At 40.3% G+C, this 16,124-nt stretch overlaps 1 protein-coding gene across 6 annotated transcripts in view; it reads right to left on the bottom strand.

Annotated features, from left to right (window-relative positions):
• MLIP (muscular LMNA interacting protein) overlaps positions 1-16,124 on the bottom strand; it is a 118,030-nt gene that overhangs the window by 96,279 nt on the left and 5,627 nt on the right. The window contains exon 1 of one of the 6 annotated variants that reach the window (XM_054063008.1): positions 821-955. The exons of the other annotated variants lie outside the window; for them this stretch is intronic. The gene's annotated coding sequence lies outside the window, so the exon portion shown is untranslated. Of the gene's footprint in view, positions 1-820; positions 956-16,124 lie in introns of those variants that run through there. 6 annotated transcript variants of the gene reach the window in all.

The following is a 16,124-nucleotide window of genomic DNA, read 5'->3' as shown; positions in this document are numbered from 1 at the left end:
TAAGCTGAACATTAGCAACTGATGTCAAATACAGTCAGTGCTTACATTCATCTCTGCACTAGCAGCCAATCACGCGGTGCTTACAACAATCATTGTCATGGAATTATTAAATTTTTAAACCACAAACTGTGATCCCTATGGAGATTAAATCACAGAAGGAAACCAAACAAAATCAGCAGAGTGGTTCAAATGAAGTATGTGCATAGATCCGCACAAAATCTTAGCCTCAAGTATTTATCAGGCAGGAATCAGGCTGGTAACCACATGCCAAAAAAAAACAAATAACATGTCATAAATGAAAGACTAATACCAGTCAGTCTGTTGTTGCTGTAGGAGACAGAAGACAACTGAAAGCAAAGTAAAGCAACCAGAACATAACCTTGTAGGACGCCACAAACATACAGAGAAACCGAACAATCTATTTTATGCCAGCTGATAACACTTCCAGGCTTCTTAATGCTGAAAAAAAAAAAAAAAATGAAGTTATCTCTAGACTTAAATAAAGAACCAGCCGAAGGACTGAAGAGTGCTGCAAAGCTGTGAAAAAAACAATTCTTGTTATTATGCCCAAAGCTCTTGCCAGGCTGCAGGAGAGCGACTGCCTCACGCTCCTGGAGTGCAGTGAGCTAGAGTGACACAAATCCTGTAAACACTTCAGAAGACAAGGGAGAACAAGAGGTCAACCAAAAATGTGGCATATTGCCTAGCACTGATGAGTTAGAAGGCTACCTCGGCACTGAAAGAATAGCAGGACTGTCCGTGGATGCTGGAGAGATATAAACCAAGGAAATAATAATAGTAAAATAAATCAAGCAAAGACCTGAAGCGTTTTCTCTTGAAGATGTGATGGAAAGTTTCACTCCTAGTGTCCTGAGTAGAAATATATCTTCTAGTTATATGGCCATCATTGGATATAAGAGTCTTCTTTATACCTATCGTTATCTATTTATATAGATCAATACAAAATCATTTGTGTAAGACTGAGTAACAAGAGCAGTCAAATGCTTTATGTAAAAATGCTAGAGGGAAAGGAGGGAATCTTGTTTACAGTTCAGCTAGGCTGAGGTATGAGAGTCAATGGCAAAACTTGTTTGTACAGAAAGAAGAGTTGTTCCCAGTATCAGTATCAGCCCACATGGAAAGTTGTGCTAACAAAGCCAGCAAGCAAATGCAACAGCAGAAAGGGTTTGGTCTCCTTACTGAAATCCCTTATTCTGCAATACGTGAAAAAGCACAAATAAACTTTTTTTTTGGAAGAGACTTATAAGTGTCTAGTGGGGAATTAACTAAAGTTGGGATAATCACTTCATTCATGGGAAAGGATGTTATAAGCACATTAGCAGAAGTTTCTCTATTAAGCCACGCTTAGAAGTTACTTACAGGTGTTCTAGCAAGTGATCTGTGAATTCTACACAGTTATTTAACAAACCTGTGAGAGACCGTTAGGTTTAAATTACGAAGTATTTGATAAATCAATAAAATGCAGCTATTCACACATCAATTAAAAGTATAAGGCTGAAGAACATTCAGCTCATCATTTCTCCTATTTTTCATTCCCTTGCTCTATTCCCATGTTTCTTGAACCTTTTTTTATTCACACTTATCTACTTAATTGTCTCTTCCTCCGTTTTTTTTTCATCTTTTAATAGTTTTACTTAATTTTTCAACAGTATTTCTCTGTTCTTCTTTTCTTTCCTTTCTCCCATTTCTGACTCCAATTACTTTTTCTCCACCTCCTTTTTTCAGGTCTCCCTACCTCTCCTTTCGTACTGTCAGATTTCCCCCCAAGCCCTTGTCTAATGTGTGCATTACAACTACATCTGTAACCTGCAATACAGGACTAAAAAATTTGTGATGTGCACCGCATTGCTCGGAACTTCAGCCAGAGTAATTCAGCCACTAACACTGTGATTTTCACAGTTTCCAACAGTACTGCAGAATGTGAAGACACCCCCCAAGACTCACTCCACTTTTTACTTTACCAGTACTTTTCCCTACAGCACTGGCTTCACTGGCCTGCGTAGGGAAGGAGTCAAACCATTTGGCCAAGACTCATTGCTTCAGGAAACAACAAAGTCCTGAAGCTCCTACCAAAGACAATTTAACAGTTCAAAATAGCACTTTATGATTCAAAAGTGCTCCTAGGTTCAACTTTTCAACTCCTATTCCTCCTCCTTTCATTGTCTCGCCATTTTCAGCATCTGCAAACACACACGTGCCAAAATTTGGGGACTAAAACACCAGTAAGTCCCCTAAATCTGAGGACTAAAACTTCCTATGCTACCACTTTTGCTTGTCCAAAGGTGCTACTTCCTTGGCTCCGCTCAACATTGAGGTGATCATCTCACACTCAAAGCCAGTCCATGATTTATTCATCAGGTATCACAGGCTCACATCTCCTGACAGGCGGCATGCAATGCTCAGGAAAGGCAGGGATAATGCGTTATGAAACCAGGCGCCGCGGAGCACACCCAGGCACTGGGGGCGTTTCTGACCGAGCAGCATTGTTGTGCAGCTGAAGGAGGGCAGAGAGGGATGAAACATCACACTAATGAACCAAAAATGTAAACATAACAGGTGAGAATATAATGAAACAAATCTGAAAAAATAACAGACTGTTGCAAATAACATTTGCAGAGAAATAAACGGTTGTTCGGTGTCTATTTTTAAATGTTTAAAAGTAAGTTTCGGTTTCTCTGTGGGTTAATGGTCCCAAATACCCCACGTACTCGCCACACCACATAGTACCCAGCGAGCCATTTCAGTCATTTTCCAAATAACTGATTTCAACACACAGCTAACAGACATTAATGTACTTTCTGATGTTTTCTCTCCAAGTTAGATATGTTCATTCCTTTGAAATGAAAGCAAAAGCAAAGAATACATCTTAAACCTATGATATTACACTTTTAGTGCTCAAAACTGCTTTAAAACATACCTTGTTTTCCAGCCCAAAAACATACATAAAGTGTAATTTATGGGCATAGATTTCGGCTTATAAAATCTACACACTTAAAATTGCAGACATTTAATTACACAACTATTCTTCAATTCAATAATATAATAAATGTAGGGCTATTTAGTCATGAATTAGAGGGGGAAAATGAACTGTGTACAGTCTTCCGAAGATTGTTTCAAGATCACATGAAATAATGTTTTTTCCATTTACTCGATAAGACTTTAAAATATATATCTTTGAAGTTCAGATATTTGACATTTCCAAATAATTTCCATGAAGAACTTAGCATATGCAGTGTATTCTGGAGACAAGAGTAGTCATTGGTTATGTATTTGCTCTCAACCTTGCAATAAGAAGAGACTCTGATTTAGATGATTCATGGGTGAAATTGTAACCTGCACAATATAAAATCATAATATTAGTAAAGCTAATGATGACACAAAGATTATTAATATTTATGCTATAATTTAGAGTTTCCATTGGTTTCTAAAATAACTATTTTGAATCCTATATATTATCTGACTTATTTTACTCTATAACATTCAACAAGCTTGAGAGCCAAAATCTCTCAATTTCCTCCATGCTCAGATAAAAAAAGAAAATATGAATAAGATAGGTCCCAGAACGGTCAGATTCTTTCAGAAGAAAGCACCACCACAGGCCAAACAAGTCGTGGTCTGAGGAGCAAAAGCTGCTGCAATGAACTTAGAAACACCTAATAAGGCTTTGATATAACTTTGGGTTCTGCTTCAAAAGTGAAAGCTATTTTACAAAACAGCTTCTCTGCTCCCTTCACACTTGCTGTCACAAATGCCGTCCCACACTTGCACACCCAAATACAAAAATACAGTTTTTCATGGTACAGCATCTGTTGTGCTGTAGGGCAGTATTTCAGACATGCTACGCGGATCATCACTTTACCCAATATAGTCAATATGTAAGAAGACATAGATACGTAAGTAGCAACAGATTTACTGGACAATTATCATCTGCTCACTCAGACATTGATTGAAATGGGTTATCTGCTTTTGAAGGGACTTGAATATTTTGAGGCCCATTGATTAATTATCTGAATCATTTACATGGAATGAATATTTGATAAATTCATCAACCCATGTGTAAGTTACTGGAGAAATTGTACCCCCTCACAGACATTAAATATCAGGTATCTACAATAGAAGGCTATGATATATCTCTGCACTTACAAAAGAAGATAAATAACTATAAAACTGGATTACTGCTACCCTGAGATAGCTCAGAGAGATAACTATTAGAACTATTTATATTTTATGTAAAAGCCATTATTTCAAAGATAATTCCACTATTGGAACAAATTGTCCTTGTTCAAGAATTGTCCTTGTTCTGAAAGAAGACAACTGAAATATTTAAACATTATCCTGCATCATTCATGAGGATTAGCTAAATTTTAAGATTTTGTATGAAAAAACCAGTAATAAAAACAGAACTCAAGACATTAATTGTAACATTATAATATACTACTTCATAGACAAATAATATTTTACAAGACATCTAAAATACACAAGAAAAATAAGTTTAAGTGAGAAATTCTCTTCTAAATGCATTTCCTATCAAGGAAGTTATGCATGAAACGAGAGAAGAGATGCTTTCAGAATATACTAAGGTCAAAATTTCAAATGAGATTAGGTCCTGAATTTTAAGTAGAATGTAATATTAATTCATAGTATCAAAGTATAGTTTGGGTAGGAAGGGACCTTAAAGATCATCCAGTTCCAACCCCCCTGCCATGGGCAGGGACATCCCACTGGATCAGGCTGCCCAAGGCCCCATCCAACCTGGCCTTGAACATCTCCAGGGATGGGGCAGCCACAGCTTCCCTGGGCAACCTGGGCCAGTGTCTCACCACTCTCATAGTGAAAAAATTCTTCCTAATGTCCAGTCTAAATCTGACCCTCTCCCGTTTATACCCATTTGCCCTTATCCTATCCCCAGAAGACTTTGTGAATAGCCCCTCTCCAGCTTTTCTGTAGGCCCTTCAGGTACTGGAAGGTCACTATAAGATCTCCTCTGAGTCTTCTCTTCTCCAGGCTGAACAACCCCAACTCTCTCAGCCTGTCCTCATATGGAAGGTGCTCCAGCGCTCCGACCATCTTTGTAGCCCTCTTCTGGACCCATTCCAACAGGTCCATATCCTTCTTACATTGAGGATTCCAGAACTGGACACAACACTCCAGATGAGACCTCCCAAGAGAGGAATAGAGAGGCACAATCCCCTCCCTCGCCCTGCTGGCCATGCTGCTTTTGATGCAGCCCAGGACACAGTTGGCCTTCTGGGCTCTGAGCGCACATTGCCGGCTCATGTCGAGCTTCTCATCCCCCAACACCCCCAAGTCCTTCTCTGCAGGGCTGCTCTCAAGCACATCATCCCCCATCGCATACTGAAAACAAGGATTGCCCCGACCGATGTGCAGGACCTTGCACTTCGCCTTGTTTAACCTCATGAGGTACTCAGAGGCCCACTTCTCCAGCCTGTCCATGTCCCTCTGGATGGCATCCCATCCTTCCAATGTGGCAACTACACCACTCAGCTTGGTGTCATCCACAGACTTGCTGAGGGTGCACTCAATCTCACTGTCAATATCATTGATAAAGATATTAAACAGCACCGGTCCCGGTACGGACCCCTGAGGGACACCATGCTTTACGGAAATCCATCTGGATTTTGAGCCATTGACCATCACTCTCTGAGTACAACCATCCAACCAGTTTCTTACCCACCTTACTGTCCACCCATCAAATCCATATCTCTCCAATTTAGAGAGAAGGATGTTGTGTGGGACTGTGTCAAAGGCTTTACAGAAGTCCAGATAGGTCACATCCATTGGTTTCCCCATGTCTACTGCTGCAGTTACCCTATCATAGAAAGCCACCAAGTTGGTCAGACAGGACTTGCCCCTGGTGAAGCCGTGCTGGCTGCCATTAATCACCTCCCTGTCCTCCAGGTGCTTTAGCATAGCTTCTAGGAGGACCTGTTCCATGATCTTTCCAGGCACAGAGGCGATACAGGACAGCATATTCTGAAAATTAAAATCAGCACGTGTCAAAGCACATTCTGATACAGCAATGTCTGGTCCCACATCCCTCCGAAGCCTTACATTGCATAGAGATTCATGACATTTATTTCCAGACTTTTTCATGACACTCATATCTGCAGTGCTTGAGCTCTTCACAGGGAGAGTTATGCAGTGTTCATAACATTTCTGTTATGATCATCTGATCATTTCTACCTCTAAAAAATTACTAATATCCCCAAAGGCAGCGTTATCTGTCTTTAAGAAACAGCTTTAATTTGTCCCTAATTTCCAGTGTCATCCATGCCCCTACCTGCTAGTGGATAATTTTGAGAATGCTTTGCAGTGTGCAGAACTATTTTCTGAACTCACCTCTTTGACTGCCATTGCGTGGGAGTGTCAAAAATGCCAAGTTTCCTTTTATTTGGACATCATAACTATTTGACATACGTTTACTGCATATGTCAGGAAGTATGTGTCCTGAAAAATGCAAAAAAATTCAACTGGAAACAAAAAGATGCAATACTAGTTTCTATTTAAATGTATTTTACTTATTAAGATCATTAAGAATTATTATTCTTTTGTTCTGATCACAACACATGCTGATAGAGGTGGTGGCGCCGATTCCTAGGCACCATTACCATTTCAGAAGAAAGAAATAGTCCGTAAACCCGTAACTGATATTTATGTCATAACATAAATAAAACAAAGAGGAAATTAAATTTGCTCATTTAATCATGATTTCTAAAGTTTAAAGAGCGTTTTTTGGCTGTAGATTCTTAGAAGCCATAAATATTGGAGCTTCCAAAAACCTTGTGCAATCCGTCACATGATGCAGCACTGGATCACAGTAAGTCATTGGCAAGGTTGGAAACCTTAGAGCCCATCAGCCCTGGCTTCTGCTCCTTAGAAACTGGGGAGGAACTGAAGGTTGACTTCGTTACAGGAATAATTTATCATTGTAATATTTCAGCACATTTACTTTCTGTCAAGGAAAAAGTCACTATAAATTAGGATACCTTGCAATAAAAAAAGGAAATTCTTTTTAGATTTAGCTACTCCTCTCCTGACGAATAAACCACCATAGTTTCTTGAGATTTTTTTTATATGCAACTATCAGTCTCCATTCATTTAATAGGTTGTGAATAAGATAATTATAATGAAAGATGCTGTATGTTCAGCTGAGACCAGTTTCACGACATTAGTGAAAAAAATTACCTGCCAAAAGAAAACAGAGAGAGAGACAAACCATATCCTATTTTCTGCTGGGATTTCAAATACAAGTAATTTCCTTTTTGCTATTGTTGTCACATAAAAAGAGAGCACAGCTTTAACTCATGAGCTTTGCCAAGAATTACCCTCTTTTTGTTTGATTACCGCTTAGTTCAACTGATCTCTACCTTTTGATCTGGATGTATTTCAAGGTGCATTTACTAAAGAAGAATAATAAGTGACTGAGCTATGGCTTGAGGATGAAAGATCTAATTTTTTTTTTTTTCTATCATGTTTGTTATATAAAATCATCACCAACAGCTATATTTGTAAGTAGTAAAATGGCAATAAATGTGCTTTCAGTAACTTTTCATGAGATGTATGGAACCACTATGAAAGCAATTTTAAATCTATTCAAGAGAGGGGAGAAAATGATTGCTCTTTCCAGAATCCTGAATTTTAAGTTGTTCAAGTGAATCCAACTGATTTATTTCACGTTGTTTAAAAACATAGCATTTAAAAATCCCTATACTTTTCCAGCATTTCATTTCCAAGTTTTCTTCATGATCAAGATAAGAAACATGAAGCAGCAAAGACAGAAATGTAGTGATTCAATTTCTCTCTCAGCGACAACATGAAATTGGTTTTTGGATTTCAGTAAATACGTCAGTTCTGGAGTATGAATGCATTTGTATGTGTAAAATTCAAGATAGGAAAAGATTCAGCCTGCTGCTTTATTCTTTTCAGAATCCTGAACTAAAAGCTGTTGAGCAAAACTAATTTTTCATTGAATTTCAGCAAACCTCCTTTTATCCCTTTTCCTCAAGAAAGGATCTTCATTAGTTCAATCTATATTTAATTAATCCTTTTAAGCTTACCAGGTAGGAATAAAAATGCCATTCATCAATGTAGTATTTAATGCATAAAGCCTTCCTTTATGACCATCTCATTCAATCAAGATCAATCTTGCTTTAAAACAACATCATCACATCAATCTGATGGCACAATGACGACTGTCAAATCATAAGATGTAGGTTTTTCTACTGAATAATATATCTTATATATCTGGGACAGCAAGATTGTGACCAGGGGGGTAGACCACCTCCCACGGTAAAGGAGGATCAGGTTCGCAAACACGTGAGGAACCTGAACATATATGAGTCCATGGGACTTCATGAGATGCATCCCAGAGTCCTGAGGGAACTGGCAGATGTGGTTGCCAAGTCACTCTCCATGATATTTGCAAAGTCATAGAAGTCAGGAGAAGTCCCTGCTGACTGCAAGAAGGGTAACATTGTGCCCATTTTTTAAAAGGGTAGAAAAGACGACCTTGACAACTGCCGACCTGTCATCCTCACCTCTGTGCCTGGAAAGATCATGGAACAGATCCTCCTAGAAGCTATGCTAAAGCACCTGAAGGACAGGGAGGTGATAAATGGCAGCCAGCACGGCTTCACCAGGGGCAAGTCCTGTCTGACCAACTTGGTGGCTTTCTATGATCAGGTAACCGCAGCAGTAGACATGGGTAAACCAACGGATGTGACCTATCTGGACTTCTGTAAAGCCTTTGACACAGTCCCACACAACATCCAGTACCTGAAGGGGGCCTGCAGGAAAGCTTGGGAGGGACTGCTCACAAAGGCTCATAGTGATGGGACTGGGGACAATGGGTATAAACTGGAGAGTGGCACATTTAGATTAGACATTAGGAAGAATTTCTTCACCAATGGAGTGCTGAGGCACTGGCACAGGTTGCCCAGAGAAGTTGTGGCTTCCCATTCCTGGAGGTGTTCAAGGCCAGGCTGGATGCGGTCTTGGGCAGACTGATTCAGTGGGAGGTATCCTTGCCCACAGCAGGGGGGTTGGAACTAATGATGTTTAAGGTCCCTTCCAACCCAAACTCTTCTATGATTCCATGATTAGGGTGGTGGTCACCTCTAAAGCAGAAACAACCAGAATCAAAGAAACTAGAAACTAAGGACCACCAGGTGTTGCTCCATTATCCATCCTGTTTGGAAGTGCTAGGTACTCACCACTGCCTCATCGTTTGCCTGTGGCACAAACTTATTCCAGATGCAGGTTGCATTTCTTCAACCTGCCTTTGCAAACAACAGTGCAACAAACTATACATTTTAAAAGTGAAGTATAAGCCACTCTCCTCCCAGTTCTCCTCATCCGATGGAATCGTCTCCTCAAAGAGAGATTAAAAAAATGAACCATCACTTGGCAGAGACTTGATGTATTATTTAGGGCTACTTTAATGGTCAATAGTACATGATATAACCATATTTTTAATAAAAGAGAAAAAGTAACCACTGCCTGTCGTGGAAGAAATTTTTTGTAAAATGCTCTGACAAAGTTAATACGTTTTCTTTCAGAGAAATGTCAATGAAGTTATTGCATGATTACAGCCACCGCGTCAGCCTTATTGCGAACATAAGCAGAAAAAGAGATGCCCTGATATTTTAATCATTTTCCTTTGAAAGTCATTGTTTTTTCTGGGTAAGTTAATGCTTAACATGTTTAGGCTCCATGTCTAAAATGCTTTTGGAAAACTTGAGAAGCAATCATTAATTACCAGCCTTTAAACGGACTCCAATGGCATATCCAGGGAGGGCAATATGGGAAAAGTGTACTTAAATGTTATGCATACAAGGAAACATGGAAGTGCCTTAATACTTGTCTGCCTGTTGGCCTCAAAATCCAGCTCAGGTCCACTTTCTTTCTGCCTTTCAGTATTCACTTCTTTCCTTTTATTCTGTTCATTGTCAAGTAGCTCCTTTTCCAAGAATTCATATCAAAGTAACATATTTAATGCTACTGCTGTATAATTGAGAGGTTTCAGAATTCATTGGACAGTGATTTGAAAGCAGGAGGTTTACCATGCAAGAATGTGGAAGTCTTAATGATAAGTACAGTCTGATGGTGTATGTGTCTTAAACGCATTGAAGGTGTTCTGGAGATGAAAAAAACTGTTAGTGTTTCATGACTAATGCAGTAGCGCAGCTTCAAAATCAAAGAATGAAAGAAACAATGTTTGGAAAGTAGGTCACCCAGGACTATCGCCAAAGCATGGTCAAGTCACCCATGGCTTCATGTAGTTGAATCCTGAAAATTTCCCAGGGTGGACAGTTTACAAATTCCCTGGTTGTACCAGTGCAGTACTTCTAACACAGGCACTTTTCCTAGTATGTGTCACAAATTTCAGTGCTAGTAGCAGCAACAGACAGTGAATGTTTTTCCAAATATCACCTATAATTCATCCCTACCTTCCTGAGGAATCTCTTCCGAAAACACACGGTTTTTTCTCATTAATGGTCTCTATATCTAAGTTTATTTCTGGAAATGGTCTCTTACCTGTTCTAACTCTCAGCCTACATGTGGGTATCATTCAGGAAAGTGCCAAATCAATATCATACAACATCCCAATCTTTCAATTTAACTGAATTCAAAAGAGTTCCAGTGCCTAGAAACATTTCCCAGAACTGTTTTAGTTTATTAATAGGGGCTGTCTCTCCATGTTAATACTCCTTTCTCTGCTACCTCCCCCAAATTTGAATTTCTTTGCATGGTTTTGTTGCAGCAATTGATCCAGGTGTTACCTTTCCTAACCTCAAAAATGTTAAAATATCTGATTGCCTCTTGCTCCTAAAAATCTTCATTTACCATCACATTCAAGTTCCTGGAGGAATCTGCTGCCCTCCTCCTCTGAACCCCTGTGTGAATTTCTGTGGTAATGTTTCACCTAACCTCCATCCAAAGATGTGCTGATGACATCCCTCCAAGATAGCTCTTTTCTCACTCACGCAATTGAAGCCAACCACAAGCATTCCAGCAGCGCCTCTGTATGACTGGCATTAAGTTAAAGAAAAGGTAGCATAAGCTCAGGTAAGGTGAGAATTAAGTGACAGAATTGGAAAGGAGGGCAGACCAGGATTCAGTACTTTCCTTTTGCTTTATTCATGTTTAAAGTCACATCAACAGTGCTAAAAATATGCTGTTACTTGCAGCCTTCAAGTTTATTCCTTCCTCCTCAGTGATCACTAGCTGGAGTAATCCGTGCCTCCACACAACTAGGCAGGAATGCCTCAGCTCTAGGGATGCAAGAGGAAATTCTGATCCTCTGGCTGAGTTGCTTCCTGGGCAATCTTATACCTGCACAGCAAAATGCAATTGCCTCTATGCTGGGATTTTATCAGCTTCCTGCTTTAGACACTACAAAGTCTCAGTCCTGATCATCAAAGCTCAGGGATACTTGAAAATGTGTCCCATGACCTATCCTTTTAGCATAGGCTGCTTTAATCTGGGACGAAGTAGCACAAATATCTTAAGCGTGACCAGTCACTCAGCTGAACTCAGATGCATGACGGGAGCTCCCAGAGAAGGTCACAAACAACCACCAGAGCAAGAAATAAAGCTTTCCTCTTAGATAAATAAGTATCATTTAAATATATACACATATAAAACCTTCTCTGACTCTATAGTAAGTATGTGTGTTAATTCTGTTTCATATGCTGTGCTGGAGACCAGCATGATGTTCATGCTTCAAAACTGAACTATCAGACAGGAATGGATTCATGCAGACAACAGGCTTTCAGGAGTTTCTTTTCTGAGTGGGTGTATTGTTACAGGAGACAGAAATAGAAAAGTCAAGGTGCAAAGTAAACCAGTTAAGAAAGAGGATTTAAACAAAACAATCTCATCTTAACTCTCACCTTTACCCTCTCATCTGGAGCACATGAATCTGCAGCCCAGCAGCCATCCGCCTGTGTCCTCTGCTAGGAGAGACGCTGGGCAAAGAGGAGAAGGGGGTTGTATCTGGCAGTCCTCTGCACACATGCCACCAGCTTTCTCACAGACCATAACATGCTGAAGCACCTATGGGTTCTGCGCTTTGGGCTGTATCATTGTGTTTTGCTTCCTCTGAATCTCTGTCATCCTCCCACAGCAATTGTAACCTTCTCTCTAAAGAAAAAGATGATGCCTGGTTGACCTCAGCAGTGCTGTTCGGGCTCAGTACCACTGTCCTGGCTAGACATGTACAAGCATGCAGGACCTGAGCCGTACACAGATATGAGATGTCTGGTGCATGAGGAACCTTTGGTTCTTCTCCTCTCACAGACTCCAAGTTGCTTCCCTTGAGCAGCAAGTACATCCCTCACATCTCAACCTTTCCATGCTCACTTCCCCCACCCACTGCAGTGAATCTGGAGGGGCATTTGTTTATGGACACCAGGACGAGCAGCTCAGGGTTAGTGTGTCACACCGGCGTAAGTACTGTTCCTCTCCAATTACCCGAGTAGAAGCGGCTATTCTGACGTTACCCATAAGGATTTCTGCTATTGCTAAAAAATGATCCTCATGTTTGAGTGTTTAACACAATATCTACACAAAGAAACACTGGTAGAAAAGGTACCCATGATGGGGTCATTTGTACCCAGTGTCTCTTGCCATGTCCACTCCCACCGGCCTCCACCCAGCTCTCCTCGTCATTTCTTCAGCTCCTCAAGCAACAATTCCCATCCCATGCTCACTTCTCACCTGGTTTACATGAAGTTAAATCAACAACTAAATCTGAAAGCAAGGCCAGTCATCACTGTATTAGTCATTACCCTCCGCCCTGTTTGGACTCCTGTAGGTGACAGACTTGAGGAAATGGGCCGTCTTCTTCAAAGACACTTTACTTCCCACACTTCTCCAAGAGAGAACTTGATCTTGACAGGACTTTTTTTTCTGTAACTTCTGTTGTTAACAGTGTACAAAGATTAATTGTTGTTCATTTGGGTAGGCTTGATCTGAACCACCTCACTCTGTACGAGCTGCATCCACACATTGTTTGTCAAAATCAAATGCTAACTCTCTGAATGAAGTCCTGCAGCCCTTTTTTACAGTATACCCTCTCATCCAAAAGCATTTCAAGCAATGAATGACATTGTTTCTGACCCATATATTCCTTTGGTATAATTTATTTTCTCTACTTTCTTTATTACTACTTAATGTAACAAGAAAGTAAAAAAAAAAAAAAAAGAAAACAAAAACACCCTTAATGGAAAGCAAAGTACAAAGATTAAATGTTTCCTGTTAAACATACCAGAGTAAACATCGTTTCAACTGCAATACTGCACGTGCTATGTTTTCACGGGGGAGTGATCAAATAGGAAATAGAAAAGTGTGAAATGTAATTAAAATAATTTCAAATAACAGAGGCAAAATGCATTAATGGAAGAGGACTTCAGAATGCAAACAAACTATTTTGAGCTGAGCTGTTGTTTCAACAGGGAAACTCTAAAATTACTCTGTCCTTCTAAGCTATGCTAAAACCAAAGCTATGAATAGGAAAATTGAGTCCATCTGCTTAGTCCAATCTATTTTATAGTGAGACATTCTATTTTCTCATCACAAAATGAGCCCTCCATTATCTTCCATTTCCACAGCCATCTCTACACAAAAACTCTCTTCAGTATTCTGGCCACTGAGGAATCTTCCTCTAGGAATCAAGGACAAGAATTCTTTAACAATAACTTTCACAAATATTAAGTGAAATAGCCTGAGGCAGTAAAGAATTCTATATTATTTATCACATCCACAGGAAACGGTGAATGTAAAGGTATAATAGCACTTAATAAAACTGCCTGTAAGTTTTTCTTCTCTGGAGGTTGCATGAGTACGAACTGGTCTCTATTTAATTGATACTCCACAATCGGAATCTTCTCATAATGATATAGACTAGATTATGTGTTTGTTCTTTTGAAAATAGGTAGAAATACTTGTAACAAAGTATATAAACCCAAGATTTGTCTTACAGAAACCAACATATAAAGGTCTCAGAGCTATGACATAGTCTAAGTAACAGAGATGTGGTGGGATAGCTCACACAGCTATGGATGGAGACAGGCTCTTCAGAAAGACAGACGGGGAAGGTAAGGAGAGGATCTCTCTGCGTTAAGCAGCAGCTCAGATGAGGGGACCTCTTGTACAGGTTGGACAATAGGGGTGGGTGAGAGCTTGTGGGTCAAGATCAGAGGAAAGTTCAGTGAATGTGACATCATGACTGTGCTACAGACAGCATGACTGGGGCAAAGAAGTGGGCAACACTCCTCACAGTAACTTGTTTAAACAACTCAGGGAATTCCTTGCATTGTAGACTGGTTTTTACAAGAGACTTTTAACTTTCCTTATGCCTGCTAGAAAAAAAAAACAGCAGGAAAAAGCAGTAAAGAGGATAGCTTCTTGATACAGGCATTAGATGAGCCAAAGAGTGTCATGCACAGTTGGATCTGTTATTCAAAAATGAGGAATAAGTGGCTGGGAATGTGACACTTTGTGGCAGGCTCAGCTCCTGTGACTATAAAATAGCAAAGCTGAAGATTTTGTTGAGGACTGACAAAGGAAAGTACCAGAGCACAGACTCTGAGCTGTTAGAGAAGTGACTTTGGCTTATCTAGGATATGGTAAGTGGGAGCCCACGAGATGCAGCTTGGAAACACAAGGAGCTTGGGAAATCCAGCATGTCTGTGAAAACCACCTCTTACACATGCAAGACTGTCTATGCTGATATACAGGAAGACAAACAGACTTATCAGGATATTAGTATGGCTAAACAGGGAGTTTGTAACTCATCTGTAGTGCAAAAAAGGCAGCATAGGAGACAGAAGCGAGTATCAGCGATGTCTTTGCCTCAGCTTTTACCAACAAGATCTTCCAGTCAGATGGCTAAAAAGGTGGTTGAACAATCAGGCTCAGATGTTTATGGCTAATGCTTTGTATTCTTCTTGGAGGAGAGTAAAACTGGAGTACTGCAGAGCTCTGTCCCAAGACCTGTCCTGTTCAATGTCCTCATTGATGGCTCATAGGAGATGATGCAGGGTACTCTCCAGGTATACAGATAACACCAAGGGGTAGAGTCCTGCTTGAGGACAAGGCTGCCATTCAGAGAGGCAACGGCAGTCTGTAGGAATGTGCCAACAAACCATTGTGGACCTGGGAAAGGAGGGCTCCTGTCAGTGATACAGGCTTGTGTCTGACTGCTGGGGGAACAGCTCTATTGAGGAGACCCTGGGGGTCCTGGTGGGTGGTGAGTTGAGCCTGAGCCAGCAGTGGGCCCTGGCAGCCAGGATGACCAACAGCATCCTGGGCTGTGCTAACAGGAGAGCGACCAGTAGAGCAAGGAGAAAGAATTATCGTATTCCACTCAATATTAACTAAATTACATCTAGAATAGGGCATCCAGTTTGGGGCCCTCCATAAAAAAATTTGAAGCAAGTTCAGTGGAGGCCACCAAGATGGTCAGGGCTGGACCACTCAGTCTGTGAGGAGAGGCTGAGGGAGATGGGCTTGTTCAGCCTGAGAAAAGATGGCTCCTGAATGATCTAACAACAGCCCAAGCTCCTGTTGGAGGTTATTGAGGAGCTGGAGGCAGGAACTTTTATAGAAAAGCATGGCAAAATGAAAAAAAAAATGGAGAAAAATTGAAATAAGAATCGTTTTGACTTGATAAAAGGAGAAACTTTTTCCCCATGAGGACAGCCCAGCAGTGAGGCAGGTTGCCTAAAGGTTGCGCGGTCTCCATCCCTGGAGGTTTTCAAGGCTGGATAAAGCCCAAAGAAGCCTGGTCTGACCCTGTAATCACTGACTTGCTGAGCTCTTCCCCTTATCCTATGCTTCTATGAAATATACACTAAAAAATAGATCTTCCAGTTACACATATATAAAATATCGCCCATTTTATTTGCTATAATATTGAAAATGGACCCCTAATGGTATCTATAATATAAAATAGTTTATGTATTTGTTGTACTGAAGTTAAATACGCAAACAGACATCGACAACAACATGCACATTTAAATAGTATCTGTGCCACAGATTGACACTGCTGCCATGCAGTGTTTGAATATTGATCTGAC

This window comes from Cuculus canorus, chromosome 3 (genome assembly GCF_017976375.1).
Source record: "Cuculus canorus isolate bCucCan1 chromosome 3, bCucCan1.pri, whole genome shotgun sequence".
NCBI lineage: Eukaryota > Metazoa > Chordata > Aves > Cuculiformes > Cuculidae > Cuculus > Cuculus canorus.
The sequence above is the reverse complement of the archived record's forward strand: the minus strand, read 5'-3'. Positions and strand labels throughout refer to the sequence as shown.